General features: G+C 47.2%; 1 protein-coding gene across 1 annotated transcript in view; it reads right to left on the reverse strand.

Annotated features, from left to right (window-relative positions):
- The window catches only part of LOC119465207 (mucin-17-like), a 67,637-nt gene extending 53,898 nt beyond the window's left edge, over positions 1–13,739 (reverse strand). Inside the window, exon 1 of the mRNA XM_049655264.1 lies at positions 13,607–13,739. The gene's annotated coding sequence lies outside the window, so the exon portion shown is untranslated. The remainder of the gene's footprint in view (positions 1–13,606) is intronic.
- Between the last annotated feature and the right edge of the window lie 13,881 nt (positions 13,740–27,620).

A 27,620-nucleotide genomic window follows, 5' to 3' on the forward strand; every position in this document is an offset into this window, starting at 1 on the left:
CAGACGCAAAGCTTTCCGCCACTCCGCCGCAACCCCGCTGACTGGCGCACACCGGATGACAGACCCATCTGTTTTAATTGTTCCGGTATTGGACACATCGCCCGTCATTGCCGTAATCGCTGGTCGTCGTCTCCTCAGTGGTCGTCTCCGAGTCACTACCGCCAAGTACCAGACAATCGCACTTTCTCGCCCTACACGCCGCCTCGGAACATCAACGCCGACAGTGATCCACCAAGATCCAGCCGCTCCCCGTCTCCGCAAGGCCGTCGGTCCCGTTCGCCTCTCCTTCACCGCTCTTCGTCCCCATCTGCAACCGGTCGCTTCCCTTCGGGAAACTAGGCGGTGCAGCTCCCGGAGGTGAAGCTGCAACTCCGACCCGGCCCACAAATCCTCTGTTGACCCTGCCTACACGTGGAAACCTACTGACATTGAAGTTGATGGTGTTCCTGTCACATCTCTCGTTGACACAGGAGCGCAGCTTTCAGTTATGAGCGCTGCTCTCCGCCGAAGGCTCAAAAAGGTTCCGACTCCCGCCGTACCGTGCACTGTGCGAGTCGCCGATGGGAGTACTTCACCTGTTCTTGGAATGTGCACAGCACGTGTGACCATTGCGCGCCATTATAGCGTTGTTTTATTTATCGTCCTCGAGCACTGTCCACACGACCTAATTCTCCGCCTCGACTTCCTTTCGAAACACTCTGCCCAAATTGACTGCTCCGCAGGTGTTGTACAGCTGGATCTGCCGCTTCCTGCCGACGCAGACGCAACAACTTGTGCTTCACCCCGCTTATGTTCTGCTGAGTTTGCACGGCTGTCTCCACAGGCGGCTACCAATGTCCTCCTGACGCCCTGTCCTCCCGTACCTGATGGCGAGTACATCGTGTCTCCGCTTACTGACGTGATTTTGTCACGAAATATTGCCCTACCGAGCACCTTAATCCGGATCCTCGAAAACTGCGCTCGAGTGCCCATCCTCAATTTTGGATTTTCGACGCATGTGCTGCCACACGGCATTGCCATCACACTTATCACTCCTTTGGATGAATTTGAGATTTCTTCTTTGGCCTCCCAATCCTTCCTGAGTACCAACGCACCTTTGTCACCCATTCCTTCGTGCTCGACGCCTGCGGATGATGTTTGTAAGATGATCGCCCCAGTCGGTCAGCCTTCAGTGTCTCCCAACGTCACCAGCGATGTTGTTCACGTCGCCAGGCTCAAGCCCTATGTCTCCCCATTAAGCGACGCTCCATAACCTGCACCGGGACGGAGCTAACCCCACCGGGAGGGTGATGTTACGGTGAAGGGAAAGGTGACGCGAACGAGAGGAAGACGAAGACTCTGGCCATTGCCTGAACGCCATATTTCTTCGCTTGTAAATATACATCCTTCTACACTCGTGGGCCTGCTTTCTTCCTGCAACAATATCACAAAGATTTATAGATCAACATCTAATAAATTTGACAAAGCAACTCGTGTTTCTGCATCCTTGCTAGGATTTCTAATGTGTACCAGACAACCATTACATACAGATAAATTTTATCACCTATGAGGCTGCGAAGAGACACTTTCAAGGAATCCTGAGATTCATTGCCCTAACTTACAAATTAACTGTTACAAGTAATAGGGGGCATCTTTCCACTTGGTTCATCCAATTCTAACCCATATCTAGGCACTGATATCATTATCAGTTATTGTTTGGCACACAGTTCTCACCATAAGCTTTCATTTTTTTAAATAAACATTACTTTGACCTCATGCCTCAGTAATGTCACACCACAAGTTGCATCACTTTTTAGTGCCACTCAAAATAGAGCATGTACATGTGCCCACATGAAACGTTTCATCTTCCTCAGGCCTCTTGCGACTGCACCCTTTCATCCTTCTTTGTGGATGTTCCAAAACATTCCTATTAAGTTTTGAGTGAGCACTCGGTTATTATTTCTTCGCAGAGTTCCTCAAATGCAACCAGTGTTGGGATTAATGAGAAAATTCTAGTGAAATGCGTTTTTCACCATACAAGATGGTCATGTGACCAGCTTGGCATAAAAAATGCCTCAATTACTCCAAATGAAGTAACAAGCACAATTCGAGGCCCTATAACAAGACCTCTAACTCTATGTCTGTGGAGAAGTCCGAACCAACAAATTGTTTGGCTTTCGATTCAGCTTCTGTAAGAGGTCAAGATCTCACACACTTGTCTCACAATATAAAATCATCAACATCATCAGCCTATATTTATGATCGAGAGCCTATCAATTGCACACGAGAAAATGTTTCATAGTGACCCTCAGTTGCCTTAATCGACATCATGGCACAGCCTTTACGCAACTAAATCTACTGACTGTGGTTATGGCGAGGCACGCATTATTCAAGAAACCCATCAGTTCACTACAACTTCGAATTGAAACCATGAAGCAGTTCATGAATCGCCAATTGCAATAATGCCTAAGATATACTCGAGGCTATACAGCACAGCTTAGGCTACGCTGAAGAGGAAAATTCAAACGCCTTCTGCCTCACCATGTCTCGATCCTGCATTGTCTAACTACACAAACAGAACTATTCGCTTCGCGAGTACATAAAAGAGAACCTCACATACCCGCCTCATAGAGAAGACACCACAAGCCTGAAATGAATTCACTTGATTTTTTACCTCCACAGGGGAATAATGATATCTTCAATCAGCCTCATACTGCTAATGAATGAGGCTTTGGCTTCTTTCTAGCTGCAGCCATACGGTCCAAAAGGCATATTTCACTAAAAAATTTGGGCCGAGCAGCCTGTCAGTTCGCCAAACAGATTCGTGATGTTTGTTCCTCAAGAAACAAGCAGCAGTAAATTGCACAAGTGAGCTGAATGTGTAGCATGGAACAGTGAATAAAATAGTACAGTCCTTTGCGTATTCTGCAAATAGCTGTAAGCCTCAATTAGCTTTACTTCAAATTATCACCACTTGAAATTAACCAGTGAAGAACGGCCTAATTTTGAGAAGCAGTTAAAGGAACAAGTGGTGCTGGTTGAATCTAAACTGCACTGTCAGGTCCTCGTGTTACTGCCGAGCATTTCTGTTAAGGAATGAAAAATTAGATATTATACCATGAGCTACTCGTCATAAGCAAACACGTTTTACTGGGTTAAAATGAAAGTAAATGCAGCAGTCATATGTAGCAGGCATAGTGACATGCTCGTTGCACCACTGCAGGTATGGTATCCTAACTGGATTCTTATGTGCTATGTATGTGCATTTTATGCTTTTATTAATGACATGCTATTTATGCTTTTTTTATTAGTCCCTCAAAATTTAAAGTTTAGATCTGCACATGAAAAACATGCAAAGGGCTGGTCTGAGCTTCTTCGGCTGGCACTGCAGTGTTGCCCATGAGAAATAAATTGTCGTCTAGGAAATAAGCTCTTTGAATAAGTTTGCGAATTAAAGATGTCGTAAAATGGATTTGAGATGACTGTCATAAGTATACAAGCACAGGGAACGACAGCGAACAAATGGAAACACTGCAGAAGGCGCCTGGACAGCTCCCGAATGGCAGCAGACGACAGGCGCAAGTCCGTGCCCTGACGTCACGCGAGCGGCGCTCACAGCGCCCCGGTAGGTCGTTCTCGGGGCTAATAGGTGACATACACACAACACAGATTACGTAAAAAAAGTAGACAGTGTCTTCTCTAATTTCTTTGTTTGCAACAGTTGTTCTGCTTCGAAATCCTTAATGATGGACATTGACCATCTAGCCCAGCCTTATACCTTGGGGCAATGAATGACAAAATCATTTACATCAGCGAAATACTGCACATATTTCAACTATCAGGTTAGCACTATTTGGAAAGTGGCATCAACATATTCATGATTATTGTTAGTCACACCAAAAGTATTGTATAATTACAGCTGGCTACACTTTTGTAGGATAGAAAATCACAAATAGCCTGATAAGGGTGCAATCTATACCTACCTGCAATTAACAGCGTAATACAACACTCCATCACCCCACTAGATTTAAATGCATACAGGAGCAGCGTCAACCACTTGTGTTTGTGTGCAACCTTCCAATTAAAATGAAGTGAACATGATATACTTAAACGGACACTAAAGGAAGATATTATTTGCCGCTGGATTAGTGGTTTAGGCTTTTCTAATAATTTGTAATTTGTAGTGAAAAAAGAGCTTTTGTAAGCAAGAGAATTACAAAAATGAAAAATCAGAGTAGTGCCACCTATTTTGTACTGTAATATCTAACGTGCCGTCACCACTGCATGATTCAGAGTGCTGCACAGAGGGAAGTCGCGTGGCATTATGTTAACTTCTCCATTTTGGTACACACAATTCAAATAAAAGCAGCAATGAGGCATTAAGTGGCAATTTTCTATGCCAACAAATATATTGACACACAATAAATTATGAGCCAAACTATCAATTGATTAAACTACCTATTATTCTAACTACCACCAACATCAGTTAGAAAATCTACAATTAGAAATGATAAAACAAACAAACAGTTGTACATTGCAATGACCAAGCCGCACTGTTCTAGTGTGACTTGGTCGGCATTAGGGCATCACAGTAGACAGAGAGAAAAACAGCCATATGGATCAAGCATCCCATCCGAGTAAGATACTCTATTGAGATAAACATGCGGTACAGTTGAAGACGGCTGCAGTAATATGGATAACAGGTAGCCAGTCTCACATTACAGTAAATGTGTTCCATGGGATGAGGAACACGGTCAAGGACAACACTGAATTCATTTAGTGAGAATATATCAATATTTCTGGATATCGCAAGTATTTTACCTCTCTGTCCTGCAGTCAACGTAACTCAGTGGAGATCATGATGGTGTCTTTTGTACAGGGACGTGCATATTTCACTTAAAATCTTCTGAAAAATGTTTTGTCCTTGCCACTACACTGTTCTTGCTCAAGTTTCGCAGAAAAATCACATTTTGAGTTCTACGCCGTTCAATGTAACACTTGGCACTTTTCCAGTTATTAAGAACAAAATGTGAAGTTTCCTTAGTTTATAAGGATGTAAGCTGCTACGAAGGTGGTGATAGCATAAACTTGTGCCGCTGTCTTTCGGCAGCTGTAGAAGCCAGCGATTCAGGGAGGGTCGCCACATGCTGCCCGCTCTCCTAAAACATGCTGCTACCTTCTCTGAATGGCTGCTTTCTGCAGCTGCCAGCAGGCGGTGACACAAGTTTATGCTAGCACCGTTTTACGGCAGCTTACATCCCCATAAATGAAGGCGACTTTGCAATTTGTTTTCTTAAAAACCAGGCAAGTGATTGTGCCAAGTGTTACAGTGGACCACGTAGAGCTAAAGAATGTGAACTTTCTGGTAAATTTGAGCAAGAACAGTGCAGTGATACATGCAATATCTTTTTTCTAAGATCTTAAGCGGTATATGCATATCCCTGTATGTAGATGTCAAAACTAAATTATCAAGCAAGAGTTGCAGCTAGAGAGAGATATTGCTTGTAATTCACAATTTCAATTTGGGCAGCTATGATGTGATTACTTTGGAAATACTAAATGAGGAGGTTTATGGCTGATATTATCAGTAGCAGCTGGTATGGATAATGATTACAACACAATCAATAAAAAGCAGTAGTAGAACAAATGTCACTGGAGCCAACATTTCAGCAAGACGACCTGTCTTTGTCAGGCCTGCTTTGAAGATTACAAGTTCCCTAAGTGAAATGTTGGCGTCAGCTACATTACTTGTTCTACCACTGCCCGTCATTCCAAACTTCTGTCTTGTTTGCATTCAGTGAAAAGATACCCGCTACACATAGCCAATGTGCCCGACAGCTTCACCATATGCATACACCCATTCCTAAAAGACGTTGCGTAAATTACAAGCGTAAGCTACGGGAAAATTATGCGCATGTTGCTGCATAATGAATATTAAAATCGCTACAGTACGGAGCCTGAGACGCTGTCAGCTGTAAGCGGGCAAGATGGCGCCACCGTGCGCCAAACGAGTTGCCATTGGCCGGCAACCCATGTGCCGACTTCCGGTTGAGAAGGTAGCGGCAGAAACGCATGGCTGACATTAGTGATCACAGCAAGCACTTATACCATGGCTTGCACCAACGTCCCATCCGGTCGCCGTGAAATGCCTGTCGGCCATGCTGACGCGCCACTGCTGGGCCACTGCTTGCTTACCGCTGCCTCTGTCAGCTCGCATCGTGTTGGTTCGCGACCACTCGCAGCTTCAATATGGTTTTCTGCTCAGTTGTTGGCTGCTCCAACCGTAGCGACAGCGCCAGGTGAAAGAAGCCTACTAACACGAACTTCTTCAGAATTCCGAGGATCGTCGTAGACAGGTGCGAGCGCTCTAAGATGCTAAATCAGCGCACGTTCTAACTGGCTCGCATTAATCGAGCCGATCTGGACCCCCAGAACCCCAATTTACGTGTGTGCGGAGCGCACTTTGTGACATGTAAGAGGCTTGTGCCGTGAACTGTTAGCGAAAACGTGGGCAGCAAGGACTACGCTCTGAAGAAGTGAATGTTTTTGATTTGCAGGTCCGATTTTTTCGATAGCACGAACCCAGACTGGGCCCCGTCGCTGCATCTCGGCTACAGCATTAGGCAAGCAGACGCGGATCGCTATGAGCGCAGCGAGCTACGACGGCAGAGAAAGCGACGGCAGAGAAAAACGGGCGTATGCACACCAGATAACCTGGCCGCGAACAGAGCAGTGTAAAAGAACGGGCATTGTTTATCTTCATTACTGTATTTTTACAGTGGAAATCAGACTAATTGGGGCGGAATTTGAACCTCATAGTGTTTGCTGACATGCTCGGTAAATTTTGGTATGCGGGCGTCTTTGAAGTTTGCCCGTCATCTAAAAACGGTGCCACCACATTCAGATGCACAATTTATTTTTCACTCCGCGTAAATCGCAACAATGGCAGGCTATTTTTCAAGAAACGTGCCAGAAAAGGTTCTTGAGCTCACCTCTCCGAGGAGAAGCACCTTTTTGTCTCGTAAATGCATCGCAGAGGCTTCTCGCCCACCCGCTGGTGAAATAGTTGTGTGCTTCCATTGATTTGAAAGCTTTCATTTCTTCCAACGTCACAAAGCTGGAGGAGTAAACTAGATAGTTTACGATATCCCCGTGGGTCACTTCAGGGAACACATTCACGCCGATCGTCGTGTCGACGCCTGGTCGCAGCAAGTACCATAGGCGGAAAGTTTTCATTTTTCCAGGGTGGGGGGGGGGGGGGCTGGGGCCTGACCAGTTTTCCGAGCCCCACCCATGTATGCCTATATATATATATATACATAACCTTTACTAACAGTTACACTGGAAACTTCCTGTGACCTCGAAAGATTGCTCACTGGAGTGACGAGCTTATATGAGTGTTTGCAAGACCTCAGAGTAGGAGACAACTCAGTTTTACCGCCTGAGTCCCCTCGCACCGCCAGGAGACTGGCTTCTCTTGGTTAAGCCATGCGACAAGCGGTTTCAGTTAAACACGTTAGGGAGATACATGTGTTTTGTGCATATTAAGTCGCACAAGGACACATCTATGAAAAAGCAATGTAACGCCTTGTAAAAGATTTAATAGAAAAGATACAATCAAGAAATCTTTTCCTGACGAAAGGTCAGTTATTGAGAAGACTTAACATACATAAACATTAAACGATATATAACAATTTCTGACCACAACTTATGGCTAGAATTATTAGCGCAAGTATAATGTGATTCCATAACGCCATAGTTTCATTACATGTCAAAGCATGCCTTATGCCACTGGTTTCGTTTATTTTCCGGAGGCAGAACAAAGGATTATAGAGTAAAAATTATCAGGTGCCCAAATAAATAAACATAATAACAAATAAATAAATAAGACAGCGGTATCTCGAAAGCGCGAAAGGACTTGATAGCAAATATAGGAACGTGGATTGTGTTATTGAGAGGCAAATGCAGCATACAACAAATAAAAATTCATAAGGAATATGCACAGAAGACTAGGGAGTTTTACAAATAGCGCAACCACGCGTCTTTTCTTACCCAAATGCCCTCACTCTGCTTGCGCTGTTCTGGACCCCCTTTTCGTTCCTTTGTATAACTTTTTGCGTTGTTTTCTAAGCCAGGTGGTTTGCTTTGACTTGTAAGTTGGTGCCTTTTTCTCTCCTATTAAAGACATCAGTTCGTTGCCTGATGGGATGATTTCAACATCATTGAAAAAAGGGCATTTGATCTGGAAATGAAGTCGTCGGAAATCTTATTCAAATTTAATTTGGCGGGACAGTTCTTTGTCTGCGTGAAAAAATTGCCAGATGGTTCAAACGAGCGTGTGGTCGTCGACCGCAAGTACATTTTCAGTCACTGAAGGCAAGAAAAGGACCTCTAAAAAAAATTCAATTCTGTGTTTTTACGTGCCAAAACCACGATATGATTATGAGGCACGCCGTAGTGGGGGACTCCGAAAATTTGGATGACCGGGGGTTCTTTAACGTGCACCTAAATCTAAGTACACGGGTGTTTTCGCATTTCACCCCCATCGAAATGTGGCCGCCGTGGCAAAAGGACCTCTCAGATGTGGTCGACGAAACCAGTATGGACAACACAATTTTTTAAGCTTGGCCATTTCCGGCAAAACGTTTCGCAGGTGTTTGCCCTTGCCCCCCGTAATCATGTGCACGACGTCCCCAAATGTGTGCAATGATGCCGACCTTTGCTGGCTTAAAATTTCAATCAGCATATCTCTGTCAAAAATCAGGAGTCCTGGTTCAACGTCATCACCGTAGAACTATGTTATATATGCTTCGTCTTCCTTCCCTATGGAAAGCTGCTTAATGTGGGACTTATGCTGCCACATATCAGGTGGATACCTGTTGTTTAACGAAGACAGCACTGTGTCAAGTACTTCATAGAACCTCTGGCGGTACATGTCACTCGCTGATGGAAACACGTGAGCTGAGGAACCTTCATAATAGCTGCGTGGGGTCTTCTTTCGCCTAGCGGCTAGAACACACGGGTCCTCAACTTCTACTTTTCCTGCCTCTACCATACATATGTGGGTCACGCGCTTCATTTTGAAGTTAATCTCCGCCGAGTTCAAGCTTGGGCCATCCGACATGGCTGGGGTCCCTTCGCATGTGCTGTCTCCCCGCGCGCCTAGTGTTATGTTTCCGCTGGTGCTTATACGGTGGAAAATATGCTTCCTTTTCAGCGTCAGACGGGTTCTGGCGAAGTACTGATAAGCGAGGTGCTCACTATTGGTTTTGTCGTTGGTGCTCATGCTGTGTTTGTAGCCGGTGCACATTGCCACATCCGCAGCCCCGGTAGAAGCGAGCTCGACGCCTGTTTTACATTTCTCTTTTATTGCGACTGCAATTGCATGTATCGACACCCCAGGCAAGTTTTCACTGTCGTCGTCGCTGTGATATTCCGTATAAAGTCCAAAAGTCTTAAGAGTGAGCAACCTATACGCTGTGGATGGGAGAAAAAGCGCATAACACTGAGCCGAAAAGGATGGCGGCTTGATCGACATTATCTTCCCACACCGTCAACATTCGGGTTAGTTGGAGGTCACGTGATCAAATGCGCACATAGGGAGGAGAGCACGCGGCTTCTCATCTAGCCCTGCCGCAGCTGCAAATTACTGTGTGCAGTTGATGCTTACGCAGCCCGCGTGCGGTATTCAATTGTTGGTAATCATTGGGGGGTGCAATGATCTTTTTTTTCTGAGTCCTAGTAGAAGCTCTGATGTGCATGACTACTATTGATACTGATTTCGAGTGAATCCGGCTTGGCCTCACTTTGGTTACTAAGTTATTTATATTGTTGCTATTGATCCCCCCAATAGTGCTCCGATTCGGCTATGTTCCACAGAGCATATTCGCCTCCCTCACCTTGCTGTTACCTACATAGGTGTTTCACCCGTTCCACCCATTCCAGACGGTGACTACATCGTATCTCCTAATCCGGATGTCCTGCTCTCGCATAACGTCGCATTTCCTCACACCGTCATTACCATTACGGACAACACGTCCTGTCTTCCGCTAGTGAACTTTGGACTTAGTGCACAAGTTCTCCCGCGCGGCATATCACTTGCGCAAATCACGCCGGCCGAAGACTACCAGATTTCGGTTTTAAATGCTGACGACTCCTCGTGTGCAACTCTTGCTGTGCCTCCTGCCCCTTCAGACTTGAATGCCCTAATGAAAATGATCGCGCCCGACCTTCCGCCCCAGTGTGCCAATGAACTACGTTGCCTCCTTGCCTCGTACTGGGACTTATTCGACCTTGGAGACCGTCCTCTCGGACAAACATCTGTTGTCAAACATCGCATTAACACCGGGGATGCGAGCCCAATCCATCGGCGACCCTACCGCGTCTCTCCTGACCATCACTGACCACCATGCTCTGTGTTGGCTTTCATCTCTGAAAGATCCTTCTGGGCACCTTGGCCGATGGGCTCTGCACCTTCAAGAATACAACTACTCAGTTGTATACAAGACAGGCCGGTTACACCAAGATGCGGACTGCTTATCGCGCCATCCTGTCGACCCACCTGACGTTTGTATGGCCGGCATTCCTGTCACCGTTCTCTCTTTGAGTGCTTTTGACGATATCGGAGCGGAACAACGCCGGGACGACTTCTTAAAAGACCTTATTCAACGGCTGACTTCAACGACGCCCGACCCTTCCCTTCGAATGTTTGAACTCCACGATGGCATCTTGTACAGCTGTAACATGCGCCCTGACGGCCCTGACCGACTCTTAGTTGTCCCTTCGCATCTGCGCCGGACTGTTCTCGCCCAGCTTCATGATGTGCCGACTGCCGGTCACCTTGGCGTGTTACGGACTTACGACCGCGTTCGTCGGCGCTTTTTTTGGCCTGGTCTTTACCGTGACGTCTGCCGTTATGTCGCTGCATGTGACCTTTGTCAACGACGAAAAAAGCCGACCACACTCCCTGCTGGCCGCCTTCAACCACTTGACGTGCCATCAGAACCATTCTTTCGTGTAGGCGTTGATCTTTTAGGCCCCTTTCCTACGTCTGTTTCGGGAAATAAGTGGATCGCTGTAGCAACAGATTACGCCACCCGATACGCAATCACACGGGCTCTTCCGACAAGCTGTGCAACCGATGTCGCCGATTTCCTACTAGAAAACGTCATCCTTCACCACGGTGCCCTTCGACAGCTCCTTACCGACCGAGGCCGCTACTTTCTTTCTAAAGTTGTTAATGACATTCTACACTCGTGCGCGACTAAACACAAACTTGCTACTGCTTACCATCCACAAACGAATGGTCTAACCGAGCGTCTCAACCGGACCCTCACTGAGATGCTATCCATGTATGTCTCCGCTGACCATCGCGACTGGGACGTTGCGTTACCATTCGTTACCTTTGCCTACAATTCTTCTCGCCACAATACCGCAGGCTTCTCTCCATTCTTCCTCTTGTTTGGCCGCGACCCTACACTACCTTTCGACACCCTCCTGCCTGATAGCCTGCATTTCACATCAGAGTACGCCCGGGATGCCATAATCCAGGCACAAGAGGCACGCCATATTGCCCGACGTCGACTTGTGGACTCGCAGGAAAATCAGCGGCGCTTATATGACACCCGCCATCGTGACGCCCACTACACACCGGGCGCCCTGGTTCTCTTTTGGTCTCCGTCGCGACGCGTTGGCCTCTCGGAGAAGTTGCTTTCACGCCTTACCGCGTCTTGCGTCAAGTAACCGACGTCACCTACGAAATCGCCCCTCTTGACCCCACCGGGGCTCAGCCTCGCTCCGACGTAGTCCACGTCGCGCGTCTTAAGCCGTATCACTCGACCGCCTCCTAACCAGCACCGGGTCGGTGCTTCAGCCGCCGGGGGTCATGTGACAGAGCGATGAAGAAGACGTTTTGAGAGCACTTGAAGAAGACGAAGCTCGGGACTTCGCGTGCTTACTATGATCTTGCCAGCCGCTGCCAGTCTTGTAAATACGCTGTAAATACATTTCTTATTTCTTTTCCCCGTAACATTTTATATACATATGACCTCTGCATGAAGGTTGTGATGTTTCCATCCCCAATAAATGTTGTAAATTATTATGAGTTTTGTTTTCATGAGTCGCTAGCATTTCCTACAGGAAAGAGAAGCAATGCTGAGACACATATAATTCACGTGTATTTCACACACCGTTGATAAAAGACTCTGCCGAAGGGGTCACTGAAGTCTGCAGGTCTTTTTCAGTGTCAAAAAAGTGTGCAAAGCATTTTGTAGCAAGTTGAACATACAGCAACATATTGATTCTCTAGACAGACTATCCATATCATTAGAAATAATTATTAGTTGGCTAGCTCTATCTCTTTAAAAATATAATAAACTTTGTCCTGCGTACACATTGAAATATGTGTCTGTGAATGGTGTTCACACTGGAAATTTAAATAACATGTTGGAGTTAAAAAATACGGAGGGAGCCGCCGTTGGAGCTTCTAATGCGCTTGTTTTCCTATTGCCAGGATTTTCAGAAATAAAGCGAAATTATGAATAAAAGCCGTGCACGTCCGCGTCAACAATGATGCAGTGAGCTTTTAGCCACAATAACATTGTAAGGGACAATGTAGAGGCAACTCAACAGAAACCTTAAACGGTTTGGGTAACAGGACTCTGGTACTGACATTGTATGAGTGGGGGGGGGGGGGGATTCGGCATCGCCGGAGGGGGCTCGAGCCCCGGAGCCCCCCCCCCCCCCCCCCCTTAGTCGGCGCCTATGGCGTGTGCGGGTCCATACCATCGCACATTTGCACCTTTTCGTACGCGCGCCGAAGCCACAAGTTCAGAGTATAATAGCCTGCAGTCAGTGGCTCACTCCTCTGGAAACGAGACATCGTTCCCGAATAGATAAGACAACAATTCAAGCGTATCGGGAGCAGTCAGGCGTCACAGGCAAGGCACTTGTCGGTACGGACCGCACGGACGGACAGCTGCGACACGAAGAATGGGTCGCCAGCATGGACGCCGGCGCTTGATTGGGGCGGAAGTGACGTCACGTGCAAGCCATGCATGTTATGTCTCCCGCGACAGAACTATATCAATCGCAATGTATGCAACAAAAGGGAAGGCACAGATCTTCACAACAGGGCACAGATCTTAAATATTTCAAATAGTAACAATATTACCAAATCAAAATATGACTAATCCCAAGTATAAATTACTGCGTCACTGTAGTATACCACCAATGCCAAAGTGCATGCTCCACAGGTTGCAGAAGTACGGCTAATCCCTACGCAGAAAAAAAAAATTATTCTTCTTCGCAGTGATAAAACAGTTCATAAAGCACCCGTGCACCGAAAGGAACAGCAGTGGCTGAACTACGCAATAGACTCGTAACAGCTGACCGCTGTACGAAGCAAGATCTACAGAACTACACAATCCATCTGCCTAATCCCACCCTTTCGCACACTAGACGGCGCCTGACATTCAAATATCAGCAGGACCGAACTACAAGCAACCCCGTGCAGAAATAAACACATTTCTTGTGTTTCGTTACGATCGAGCCAGCTTCAAAACCACCGAAACACCATTTTAAACGGTCAATGTTAGCAGCATTTTGAAAGTGCGCATAATCGACTCACGGTTTCACGATGATGTTCCCGACAAGAAAATCGACCAAAGACGCAGTAGCGAACAGCAAGAAGGGTCGCAAATTAACGACGCACATCGACAACGCCCGGGCACGATAAAACACAGAGCTAAGCCTTGTTGACAACAGAGTATCCGCTAGAGGTCTCAAGCGACGGGGCGCTTGTTTTGGCGATTTGCCGCCGGTTAGGGTTAACTGCGATTTTAAAATCTGCTGACCATTAGGGTCAGTGACTTTGCTCAAATGCAGTTTAATATATGAAACATTATTAGTCCTTACATAATTAGGTTGATATTAACAAGGCTCACTCGCTAATTTCTCGCTTTTTATCCAATCAAAATGAAACCGAAATCAGAAATGACAAGCGACACCGGAAATCGTGTTGATCCCGCAGCGGTAGATATCAAATCAAATAATTGTATGGAGCTTCAAACATTGCAAACATGCAACCCCCCCCCCCCAAAAAAAAAAATTTACATATTTGTTGGTAGTTAAGTGCCACTGTCAGTTACATTATTGCAAAATCGAAACAGCCCCGCGATTCAGGTAGAGTGACCTAGAGGGTGTGTTCCAATACTCGCCTTAGACGGCTAATAGACAGCTAAGCTAGAGTGACCTAGAATATGGGAGAGTGTCCAAAGCGCCGGCTCTGGCGAGGGCCTTTTTCTGTGAACTGCCGCTCCGCGCCGCTGCTGCTCCGGACCCGTGGGCTTTTCGCGCTCGCGAAGCGCACGGGAAGCGAGGGTCGTCTGCTACGCGCTGTAGTTTTATTGCGATAGCAATTATATGGACACTCAAAAGCAGATTTCTGCCATCGCCGTCGCCGTCGCCGTGAGGTTCCGTATGACGTCATTGGAGTTGAAATCGTCGCCGCGCGCCGAACGCTGTATGTGCGAGTGAAAGGGCGCGAGGGGCGCGCGCTTTCACGGGGAGTGAACGCACGGCGAACAAACGCGCGTTTCTGCGCCGTGCTCGCTTAAGGGCTGCAGAAGTAAGCGTCTCTTTCCTCCTTTACAATCACCATATATGTAGAGCAAACGTGCCTTCTTCCGACGCGCGAGAGGCCGTCGGGGAGGGGGAGGGAAGGGAGGCGACGTTTAGCTGCGGCACCAAGTGCCTATTATTGCGATAGCAATTATATGGACACTCAAAAGCAGATTTCTGCCGTCGCGTCCGTCGCGTCGCCGTCGCCGTCGGCGTCGCCGTCGCCGTCGCCGTGAGGTTCCGTATGACGTCATTTGGAGATGAAATCGTCGCCGCGCGCCGAACGCTGTATGTGCGAGTGAAAGGGCGCGAGGGGCGCGTCTTTCACGGGAGTGAACGCACGGCGGAGAACAAACGCGCGTTCTGCGCCGTGCTCGCTTAAGGGCTGCAGAAGTAGGCGTCTCTTTTCTCCTTTACAATCACCATATATGTAGAGCAAACGCGCCTTCTTCGGACGCGCGAGAGGCCGTGGGGGAGGGGGAGGGAAGGGAGGCGACGTTTAGCTGCGGCACCAAGTGCCTATTTATATCAGAGGCTCCAGCAACAGTCACCAACGCCGCACGCATTTTGAGCTAACGCGGGCAAAACGCCGATGGCGTCGACAACAGTTCTGCGTGTTGTTGCTACCAAAGCCGCTCACCTTACTTCGTATGACATTGCTGTGTTGCTATCGCATTCATTGCTTCGCCCTTAGGGCGAAACTGTGACATTTTTTATATCAGAGGCTCCGGCAACAGTCACCAACGCCGTACGCATATTGTGCGAACGCGGGCAAAACGCCGACGGCGTCGACAACAATTCTGCGCGTTGCTGGTGCTGCTGCATGTCCAAGTTTATACAGCTGATAAAACTACTATCCTCACTCCGTATAGCTCTCTACTAATTTGCTATCGCAATTGGTGCTTCGCCTTTCGGGTGAAACTGCGACAAATTTTTTGCGTTCGCTTTCCACGCAAAGCACTTAAACTCTAACTTCAACAGTGGGGTGCTGCATGCAGCTTACCCTTCTTTGAGCGTTTCTTTGTGCTTGGGCAGCAAGATAATGCAAAAACTAACGTATCAAACTCATCAGCGCGGCCTAGCTCCGGTGCTAGAGTTCGGGAACGGTATTACGGTAACTGTGCGTGCATGCGTATAAACGCGCTAAGTGAGCCCGTGCAAGGAAATAACGTAAAAAAAAAGAAACGTTATTCCCATGGGTACGCGGGCAATAGCACCATGCTTGCAAGAATAAGAGTAACGAAAAAAGTAAATTACTCGCGCAGTCAAGTGAAATACTTACGTGCGTGCAGTGACCGCTTCGCTCACCACTACGTGCATTTCGCTCATGGTTAGTAGTGATTTAGAGCCATACGCATATGTGTTTATTGATAATTTTTTTAGCCTCGACAATACTTTATTATGAACAGAGCGCCATGAGAAGGTGTACACGAACAATTCTTGCTGTACGCTAACTCTTCAATACAAACTTCGCGCACGATGTACCTTAAGGTTCACCGTTAGCGAAGCTGGTTTCAAATTCAGACATTCGAAAGAAAAACCATTCCAGCCAATAGGTAAATAAACATAAAAAAGGGTGAACAAATATATATTTTTCTACATTAAAATGAATAGATAGCTACTACTGGCCTAGCTATTCACTCATTTCTTATGTAAAAGTTATTGCAGCAATAGCCTTGTTTTATTAATCCGTGAATCCTCTCTGAAATTACCAACATAACTTCTGATGATATATAATAGTTAACGTGTGATTTTTTACATAAACTAACAAGCATTCATGGCGCGTGATGATGTTTGTGCTTGCATTATATTTAGTGGAAAATCGTCTTGAATATTGCAAACTTCGATGCACTACAAATATCGCTATTGATTCTGCATATCACTAAAATTGTTACATTCAATCAGTAAAACATGAGAAGTTTATGTTCTGGTGATTAGTTGCCTCTTTCATTACGTAACTACAAGTATGTAAATATTTATCAGTAAGTATATTTGCTGTGTACGAATCAGCGAGCATACGTAATAAATATTCCTAAAGTTACTTTCATGTTAAAATTCGCTTAGTGTTTGCGCTCTTGCAACACAGGAAGGCGAAAGAAGAGTTGCACATCCGTAAAGCGTCATGTTCGTTTTCTGACGTTCACTCGTAATTATGAAATGAGACGTACGTACACAATGTTGCACTGTTAGCATTTCATTCATTTTGGTTTGTCTTGTTTTTTGCCGCCGTATATTTCTCGCGTAGCCTTTACGTACATGCCGTGGTAGCTTAGTGACTTTGGCAGGTTGGCTCGAGGACGCGGGTTAGATTGACGGCCACGGCGGCTTACATTTCGATGGAGGCGAAATGCATAAAGCACCCGTGTACATAGATATAGGTGCACGTTAAAGAACCCCAGGCGGTCGAAATTACCGGAGCGCTCAAAACGGCGTCTCTCATAGCCATATTAATTGTGATGTTTGGATGTAAAACCCCAGAAGTTATCATTACTATTATTACCCTTTACCTGTGCTCTCAGTTCTTCATGATATATGGGTAAGTTCGACACGTTGAGATCGAGATTAGCATTCAACACGTTCTTATCGTCACACCCACACCACGAGAGGGATTTCTGGACGAAAAATGCGGGTTTGCACCACACGTCATACTGTTGTCGTTAATCGCGACATGAATGCAAGTATGTCAAGTTACTAATGCCATGACCCATCAGTCATCTTAGTCACACATTTGTGCCTTTCCACGCTATACTTTGTGATATATACCAAGTGAACGAGACGTGAGAGTTACGCGGTTAGTATTTATTTTTGGTATACCGCGGCCCCGCTGACGGACACATTCCGCTTCCAAGAGCCAGTTAAGGATTACGCCTTAATAAAGAAACAGCAGAGCGCGGGAGGCAGTCTTGTAAAACAACTCAAATGCACGAAATAAAAGAAAGGAAACGATAGGGTGTAAAAGCGTTAGCATGAACTAGCCATATCTGCCCGTTCTCCTGGTTATCATCGCGATCTCCACCTTATTTTCTTCTTCAGCACATTCTCGTTGCTCATTCCACGCATAACTAAATGAAGTAAGCGCGCGGAATGCGTTACTCAAACAGCCGCGTAAGCGCGGACCAAGCGAGCTAGAAGGAAATATACAAATACCCGTATTCACAGCCAGCAAACGCGTTCTCTGTGCGGTGAGGTCACTGCGGTATTACGTTGCGGTGACGTGGCATTTAATACTATCCAAATTATTGCGATGTGGCTAATAGCACCCAAAATATCAGGCTCGTAGCAAGACGCCCGCCGCCTTGGCGCGGCTTCCGCAGCGGAGAAGCCCACGGGTCCGGTACAGCAGCGCCGCGGCGCGGGAGTTCACAAAAAGGTCCTCGCTCCTCCCATGCATTCGCGCGGCGCTTTGGACACTCTCCACTATTCTAGGTCACTCTAGCTAAGCGGATCGGCGGCCATCTTAAGTCTCGTTCCAATTTCCGAAGATGTCAAAGTAGGACAGCATCGCGAAGACGCATCGAAGTCAAGAACGATGCAGGCTACTTTCCTGTCTAAACAAGATGGCGACTGAGCAGGACGTAGAAACTCGACGGAAGGTTGTCTGCGCACACAAAACGTAGACACGCTTTTCTATACCCCTAAATGTAAGTCACATCATGCTTTTAATAGGTTCGCAGCTAAAATACTTAAAATACCGAACTAATGTCTGCTTTTCTCAACTTCTTTCTGTCGCCGCGAGGTGGCGTCACGTCGCAGAAGCGTCTTCCAGACGGCTCGAAACGGTTCCATTACTTGGCCTCGAAGCTGTTGCTTGTCTTCGTAGACGTCAAAGTAGACTGTCTACGATGATGGAAAGAATTGGAACACAGCCAGAATATGAGAGTGTGTCCAAGCGCTCGTACAGTGGCGCTGGCTCCAGCGAGGGCCTTTTTCTGTGAACTGCCGCGCCGCGCCGCTGCTGCTCCGGACCCCGTGGGCTTTTCGCGCACGCGAAGAGCGCGGGAGGCGAGGGTCGTCTGCTACGCGCTGTAGTTTTTTTGGTTTCAGTTTCCACGCAAAGCACTTAAACTCTATTTAATTCAACAGTGTGGGTGCTGCATGGAACTTACCATCTTGAGTGTTTCCTTGTGCTTGGGCAGCAAGATAGTGCAAAAACTAACGTATCAAACTCATCAGCGCGGCCTAGCTCCGGTGCTATATTTCGGGAATGGTATTAAGGTAACTGTGCGTGCGTAGAAACGCGCAAATGAGCCGCGCAAGGAACGAAGTATAAAAAAAAAGAAACGTTATTCGCTATGAGTACACGGGCAATAGCACCATGCTTGCAAGCATAAGAGTAACGAAAAAGTAAATGACTCACGCAGTCAAGTGAAATACATCCGCGCGTGCAGTGACCGCCTTCGCCTCACCACTACGCGCATTCTCGCTCACGCTCAGTAGTGGTTAGAGCCATATGCATATGTATTTATTCATATTTTAGCCTCAACAATACTTTATTATGACAGAGCGCCATGAGAGGTGTAAGGGAGCAAGAGAATAGAGCAAGGACGGCCCCTCAACGCCGCAATATTGTTGGCCTATTTCGCTTCAGAGATAGCTACACGAACAATTACTTGCTATATGCTATCGCTTCAATAGACAACTTCGCGCACAATGTACCTTAAGGTTTACCGTGAGCGAAGCTGGTTTCAATTCAGACATTCGAAAGAAAAGCTCTTCAGCCAATAGGTAAACAAACATAAAAAAAGGGAAACAATTATATATTGTCCACATTGAGATCAATAGATAGCTAATACTGGCCTAGCTATTTACTCATTCTTATGCAAAGTTATTGCAGCAATTGCCTCGTTTTATTAATCCGTGAGTCCTCTCTGAAATACCGCATAAACTTCTCATAATATAATAGTATTGCTTAACGTGTGATTTTTTTAATAGACTAACAGCATTCATGGCGCCGTTGCTGATGTTTGTGCTTGCCTTATATTGAGTGAAAACTAGTCTTGAAAATTACAATCTTGATGCACTACAAATATCGCTATTGATTCTAGATATCCCTAAAATAGTTCCTATACCAGGTAAAACTGAGAAGTTTATGTTCTGGTGATTAGTTGTCTGTTTCATTACGTAACTACAAGGAGGAGAGGAATAAACTTTATTGTAGAACCAGCACTTTATGGTAGCCGGGTCTAAGCCTCCATGCGGGACGTCGAGGGCTTGCCTCGCCGCCGCCTCACGGGCGTGCTGGGTCGCCCATGTTTGGTCGTCGAGGGCGGAGCTCCGCAGAGCCTCACGCAACCTCGACGAGAGGGTCGTGGTGTTAATTTGTGTGTACTGTGCTGGGCACTACCACAGCATATGCGGAAGCGTAGCCGGGTGAGTGCCACAGCACCGGCAGTTGGGGGTACTGTAAACTTCAGGTAACTACCAAGTACTACAAGTAGTAATTATTTATCAGTAAGTATATTTGTTGTGTACGAACCGCGAGCATACGCAAAAAATATTCCTAAAGTTACTTTCATGTTAAAATTCGCTTAGTGTTTGCGCTCTTGCAACACAAGAAGGCGAAAGACGAGTTGCACGTCCGTTAATGCATCACGTTTCGTTTTGTGACGTTCGCTCGTAATTATGAAATGAGGCGTAAGTACACAATGTTGCACTGTTAGCGTTTCATTTATTTGGTTTGTCGTGTTTTTCCGCCGTATATTTCTCGGTACCCTTTACCTACACGCCGTGGTAGCTTAGTGACTTTGGTAGGTTGGACTGCTAAGCTCGAGGGACGCGGGTTCGATTCCCAGCCACGGCGGCTTACGTTCGATGGAGGCGAAATGCATAAAACACCCGTGTACATAGATATAGGTGCACGTTAAGAACCCCAGGCTGTCGAAATTAGCGGAGCCTTCCAATATGGCGTTTCTATAGCCATATTGTGATTTTTGGATGTAAAACCCAGAAATTATCATTACTATTATTACCTTTACATGTGCTCTCAGTTCTCATGATATATGAGCAAGTTCGACAAAGATTGGCATTCGTCCACGTTCTCCTGGTTGCCATCGCGATCTCCAGCTTATTTTCTTCTGCAGCATGTTCACGTCGCTCATTCCACGCATAACTAAATGAAGTAAGCGCGCGGAATGCGTTACTCAAACAGCCGCGTAAGCGCGGACCAAGCGAGCTAGAAGGAAATAGACAAAATACCCGTATTCACAGCCGGCAAACGCGTTCTCTGTGCGGTGAGTCACTGCGGTATTACCTTGCGGTGACGTGGTACTAATATATCCCAAATTATTGGGATGTTGGCTAATAGCAACCAAACTATCAGGCTCGTAACAGACGCCCGCCGCCTTGGCGCGGCGTCCGCAGCGGAGAGAGCCCACGGATGGATGGATGGATGGATGGATGAGGCTGAACCCTTTAAATCGGGCGGTGGCATACGCCACCTAGCCATCACTATTAACATAATTTGTACTTTGTGGTGGGTGAAATTTCACCCCTGCCTTAATTTTATCCACCAATCAGATAACCTCTGTTTGGTTATTTCTACCCGCTTAAAGTCTATTTTGCCTTCACTGTCCCTAAATCCCAAAGCTTTGAAAAAATCAGCCCCGTTGCCTTGCACTGTAGGGTTAAGCCCCTTACAGAAAATTATGAGGTGTTCAGCCGTTTCCTCTTCTTCTCCACACGCACAGCACAACGTGTCTATACCTTGGTACTTGACTCGGTACATCTTAGTCCGCAATACTCCCGTCCTGGCTTCAAACAACAAAGAGCTTCCCCTAGAATTATCGTAGATATTTTCTTTGGCAATTTCTTGCTTGAAAGTCGGTATGTGCCCAGTGCTGATTTCGTCTGCATCCCTGTTTTCCACAGACCCCTCTCTGTTTCCTTAACCTTTTCTTAACCACAGTTTCCTGGTTTGCACCCCTCCTGCAGTCCAAATATTTTGATGACAGTTTTCTGGTCAGCTTCCTCCATTTTGTATCAACATTCCTCATGTACAAATAACTGAAAACTCTCCTTGCACACCGCTTTTCTGCAACGCCGCGGCGCGGGAGTTCACACAAAAGGTCCTCGCTCCTCACGTCGCTCCTCCCATGTATTCGCGTGGCGCTGTGGACACCCTCCATATTCTCGGTCACTCTAGCCAGGCCGTCCAAGGCGTTCACCGCGTTCGTACCAGTTAAACGGGCTCGCACATGGTGCGTACATTGGAGCCAGTGGTCGTGAATTGTGCGGGCCAGACTTGCCGTGAGCATGTTCGTTGATGGTTTCAGAAGGATGAGTTACAGTCGCTGAGGGGGGCAGCTTTTTGCTCTCACCTTGTTGTGCGTGCCTTGTTGTGGCGCCGCTTGGGCTGAGGTAGGCATGGGTGGGAAGGGGCGTCGTGGGATTCCGCTTTTGTACCTTGTTTCACCTACGCATAAATTGAAGTTATTCAAGCACCAGTCTGGTGATATGTCTGAATGCCGTTCGGGTTGTATCACGATGTGGCAGCGCAACGATTAAAGCTTTGTTGTCGCGCGCTTGGCGCCTAAATGAACCAGATATATTCGCGCATAGTTACAGATAATACCGTTCATCAGGTAATGTCGCTTGCGAACCAGATTCTGAAGTTAAACTCTGCAACTGATGCATCTGAGGAGTTTAGCTGCGTGATGCTATGAGATTCAAAGTTCATTTGACACGCATCGATGCAGGTCTATGCATATAGCACATGTTTATTATGGCCAACAAAGAAAACAAGAGGCGAAATGAAGGGCTTTAGGAACTTGACATGTGTGGAGCGTACTATCGACGTCGAGTGAAGCGCGTGGCGAAGCATATATAATGAAGGCAGTGCGCGCTGTCCAGTCATCGTTGACAAGGCGCACACCTCCGCTTTGACATCAATGAGCAATAATGCTCTCCGCATACTGCGATATTTTTGTTTCTGTTCAGGTCCTCTTATTTGAAAGCGACAAAAAATCGGGGAAACAAAAGCTAAATATGGCAATATAGCGGCGAGTATTATTCGTACAGTGTCACGAAACCGCAAGGTCCATCCACATGGGTCACGAAGCTTCGGGCAAAAAGCGGTGCAAACCAATTGTCACCATCATCAGCACGGGCGTGGCGGGAAGCGCTACTAGGAGAGGAGGGAACGAACATTCAGAAAGAAAAATGTTTTTTTTTTAAGAGACTGTTATATTTCTTTCGACTAAAATGTCTACTAAATGTTATACAGGCATGGCAAGGCAAGACAACTTTTTCTTTAGTTTATCATTTAGAATAAGTACCTTTTTTTTTAGCGCTGCCTATAAAAGGGCGCGTTCAAGATGCAGCCAATACCTTGATGCAGTTCTTGATGCTTGCAGAAAATGGCGCTCATAAATAGGTTACTCTACTCGTAGAGTTCACCTGTTACTATATGCCCCCCTATATGCCCACCTTATTCTATATGCCCCCCTATATGCCCACCTTTGAAACGAGAATGTTATATTTCTTTCGACTAAAATGTCTACTAACTGTTATACACGCATGGCAAGGCAAGCCAACGTTTTTTTTATGCGATAGCAATTATATGGACACTCAAAAGCAGATTTCTGCCGTCGCCGTCACCGTCGCCGTCGCCGTGAGGTTCCGTATGACGTCTTTTGGAGAAGAAATCGTCGCCGCGCGCCGAACGCTGTATGTGCGAGTGAAAGGGCGCGAGGGGCGCGTCTTTCACGGGGAGTGAACGCACGGCGGAGAACAAACGCGCGTTCTGCGCCGTGCTCGCTTAAGGGCTGCAGAAGTAGGCGTCTCTGTTCTCCTTCACAATCACCATGTATGTAGAGCAAACGCGCCTTCTTCCAACGAGCGAGAGGCCGTGGGGGAGGGGGAGGGAAGGGAGGCGACGTTTAGCTGCGGCACGCAGTGCCTATTTATATCAGAGGCTCCGGCAACAGTCACCAACGCCGCACGCATTTTGAGCGAACGCGGGCAAAACGCCGATGGCGTCGACAACAGTTCTGCGTGTTGTTGCTACCAAAGCCGCTCACCTTACTTCGTATGACATTGCTGTGTTGCTATCGCATTCATTGCTTCGCCCTTAGGGCGAAACTGTGACATTTTTTACTTTATCACTTGGAATAAATGCCTTTTTTAGCGCTGCCTATAAAAGGGGGCGTTCACGATGCAGCCAATACCTTGATGCAGTTCTTGATGCGTGCAGAAAAGGGCGCTCATAAATAGGTTACTTTACTCGTAGAGTTCACCTGTTACTATATGCCCCCCTATATGCCCATCTTACTCTATGCCCGCCCCTTTTCCATCACACGTTGTGTTCCTTGGGTTGTGAGCCTTTGTTTAAATTCTGGTGGCGCGGTGCTTCCAAGGTGTGTTTCATAGTTGTTGAACGTGCTCATTAAAAAGTAGTGAATTTAGACCACCACCTAATTGTTCACTTCAGTAACGCGCTAACTTGGGCCGATTGGTACATGTCTGAAGAAAACGAGTAACAGCGCTGAACAACGGGACGTGACTGAGACGTAGCGCTTCGTCTGTCCAAGTCACGTACCGTGACTGGGACAGTAATCAAAACTGGTTTTGTGTACTTTAGCTACCTTGTGCGTTTGCGCTGGCCGACGAGCTTGGCGTCCGATGACGCCACCGCCACTCAACAGCCAAAGCGTTCTTCGACCTGCAGTAGGTACGATGTCAACACCCACACCGCGGACGTTATGCTGCATTGCTTTTCGCGCTAAAAGCTCGAAACGCTCATGGAGTCAAATTGCGATGCGTTTGAAAATACATTTCTAATAGCAGGTCACAAAAATAAATTTCGCGGCTTTGACAACAAAAATTACCCCAGGGGTGCTATGCAGGATGCGCCTAGTTTCTCGTTCGCACGAGTTTCACCCGAGTTTGCTCGATGGCAGGCAGTGAACGGAGATAGCAAGGAACGTGCAAAATCAGCAGGCAAAAAGAAATGTCGAGCTAAAGCCGCGCATGACAGCATGAGCGCACCCTGCGCGGCACAGTGATTCCGTGCTTCAAGCACAGAAGACTACGCAGCAAAACGCGCCAGTGCCGCGTATTGTTATCAACGTATTATCACCATTTAGCAATAGCGTGACTGTACCGCTGTCTATCTGCACACTTGCCGTGAGCCACTTGCCACGCCTTTCTAGGGCACGTAAAGGGCGTGCCTCCTCTTTCGAGCATTATGTTTCTATCCTCCGTCGAATGCGAACGGGGCAGACAGACAGACAGATGAACTTTATTTGCGTCCTGGGAAGAGGGTCCCTAGGAACCCGCTGAGGGCATCGCCCGCGTAGGGGTCACAGGCTCGCTTCACAGGCTCCCTGGACCGCCCGGAGTTGGTGCGCAAGGTCAGAGCTTGCGATGCAGTGGAAGAAGTGCGAACAGGGCACATGCGGTGCATTCTTACGCCTACGCTTTCCCTCAATCGATTACGTTAAAATGCAACAAATAAAGTAAGAAAGACTTTATTTCATGAAGTATCTGTTTTCGTTAGCTTGCACGTGACGTCACATCCGCGGGCTCGCTGCCGCGGCCGCCATGCTTGAGAACCGCTTGTCGCTAGGCTGACGCGCGCGCGCTGCGAGAATCCGTCGAGCAGCTGTTTTCTCTGTGTCGTGACAGGCTTCTATTCGTCTTTTCCGTGGACATGCCAGCATTTACAACTGCGCGACCCTTTTGCGAGGACTACTTCGCAAAGTTGATTGGATCTGCGCGTGTACGGTACAAAGAAAAAAATCAGCTGTGCGAGAACGTCTATTTTTTTAACTTTCACGGTCTCTCAAGTGGTCTGTTTCTCCAGTCTGGTGCGGCGAGAGGGGCCGATCGGCACACGGCTGGATCCCTGTCGCTGCCGCGTCGGCCTCGGCACGCCGTTCCTGCAATTTGGCTTCCAGCCTTTCGGCGTCCGCTTGCCGCTTTTCGGCGCGTCATTTTTCGAGGTGTCGTGAGGGATCCGTGTTCATGGCGCTGTAGCCGAGGAGAAGCGACGGAGCCCAGTCAGGGTCCGTCTCGTCGAACAATTTAGGTGGCTTCCCTAAGAACGCAAAATGAACAAAGCTACAAAACTAACCTTTCGTTATATATCGCCGTTATCACGCTGTAAAAGACGAAATGGATTATTTACCTGCAATGAAGTGTGCGCCGCAGACTCGCAGGTTGCTGTTCTCGATGTCTAAGTTGGCACGTTTAATGCGCGCCAGCCATAGGCTGCGCCGCTTCGTGCTCAACGCTTTCGTGCGCTCGCGCTGGTTCTCCACGATCTTCGGTAATGAAAAGAAGTTGCTGTTAGTCGTTTTTTTTCTCCTGCGGCTGTCACTGCGGTTGGAACAACCAAATATCATGCACATGACCACGGTGACAACACGTCTTGCGGGGCTTGCAACGACTGTGGGAGAGTGAGCGGTTCATATGCATGGCGGACGCATATCCCAGAATTCCTTTCACTGACGTCAGTGCAAGCTATCTATAAATGTTTGATGACAAACAGAGATCGAGCGAATTAATAAATTTTGCACTTTTTTGCCGCGAGTTGCAACAGTGAGGTGACAGCTTACAAGCGGATACATTCCAGAGGGTCGCACGCGCGAGGGAGTTCATACGGTGAGCAGTCGCCAGGTGCGCTGCAGTGCTATCCTTGATAGGGTGCCTTGATGCCCGCGCGCATCGAGACACTCTAATCCTTGATAAAGTCAGTCATGACAATGATCTTTCCATTCCCTGTCTATTAGGGGAATGGCAACGCAGCCCTGCGGTATGGTTGTTCAGCGTAGGTGCTTCACTGAGGTGGCTATTAAGGCCGCCGCTTTAACAACTGAAACGACGGGAGCAACGGCTGTCACTGCAAAATGGCTGTGCGGTATTCTAGGGTCCGTAGTGACGCAGCACAGTGAAAGTGCACCAGTTTTTCTGCGTGCGCGAAGCCTCCGCGATGCATTGCGCGCTGCTCAGCGACACAATTCATCGCTTGTCATCGCTTGCCCAGTGAAGGTGCCTCCGTGCGCATGTACGCAGAACTAGAGTGTGTTGTTCTCTCCAATGTGCTTACTGATTGCCTCTGCTGCTGAGCTAACAGCGATCGCAGATAGATATAGTAACGACAGCGCAGCAATCGCATTTTGGCGGGTGATGGCTCCTGTGTGCAGTTAGGAAATTAAACTTCGAACGCAGGAAGGGGTTGCAACTGTTTAGTGTGCCGTCATTGTGATGAAGAAATGCCATCGCACTGGGTTTAAAAAAGCGAGCGTTTCTCGGCGCTGACAGTGTTTGCGACACTGCTAGAGTGTACTAGACATTGGTCGAGTGGGCCGAACGGCGCTCTGCCGATGAGGCGCCGCGTGTGGAAAAATCGTGCGAGGGCGCTGCGAGCGAACTGGATTGGGGCGGAGACGCGCTCCGCGGCATATTCAACGTACTTTCGATTGCGCATAGTACGCTCTTAAAATAGTGCTTTATTTCAACTGCAAATTTATGTTTACACAATTTTGCTAAACATATATGTTTGAGGCATGGATTATACAACGCGACGTCTTCAATTTTGCTGTCGTTGTCAAGCGCGTCGTCTGCTAGCGAGCGCGGGACGCCCAGTTTTTCTCGCAGAACCTCTGTGCAGTACATTTTTTTTAATGTTTTAGTTGCTTCGGTGTGCCGATGACTCTTGACGGCCTGTACCAAATGTAGTTTTAGCCAGGTGAACTGCTGTTTTGACCACTGTCCTATAAAGGTAACTGGTATCTCCGCACCATAAAGGCTACGTTGAAAATTTTATTATTGATACCGTGTCATTTTACTCGCGCTTCTTGTTGCTGGATATTGATCAGGGACAATGATCAAAGAAAACACTATTAGAGTGAAATAAACCAGGTTTATTAACTGCGTGGCGCGAAGAATGACCAATGTGTTTCTAGGTAATTAAATCAAAGGGTACATAGACATATATATTCACGATATATATGTAAGGGAAAAATAACAAATATTCTAAATGCAATAATTGAAAAAGTGAGAACTCCCGACCGGAATAAGCG

The sequence above is a fragment of the Dermacentor silvarum genome, chromosome 9, assembly GCF_013339745.2.
Source record: "Dermacentor silvarum isolate Dsil-2018 chromosome 9, BIME_Dsil_1.4, whole genome shotgun sequence".
In the NCBI taxonomy this organism is placed as follows: domain Eukaryota; kingdom Metazoa; phylum Arthropoda; class Arachnida; order Ixodida; family Ixodidae; genus Dermacentor; species Dermacentor silvarum.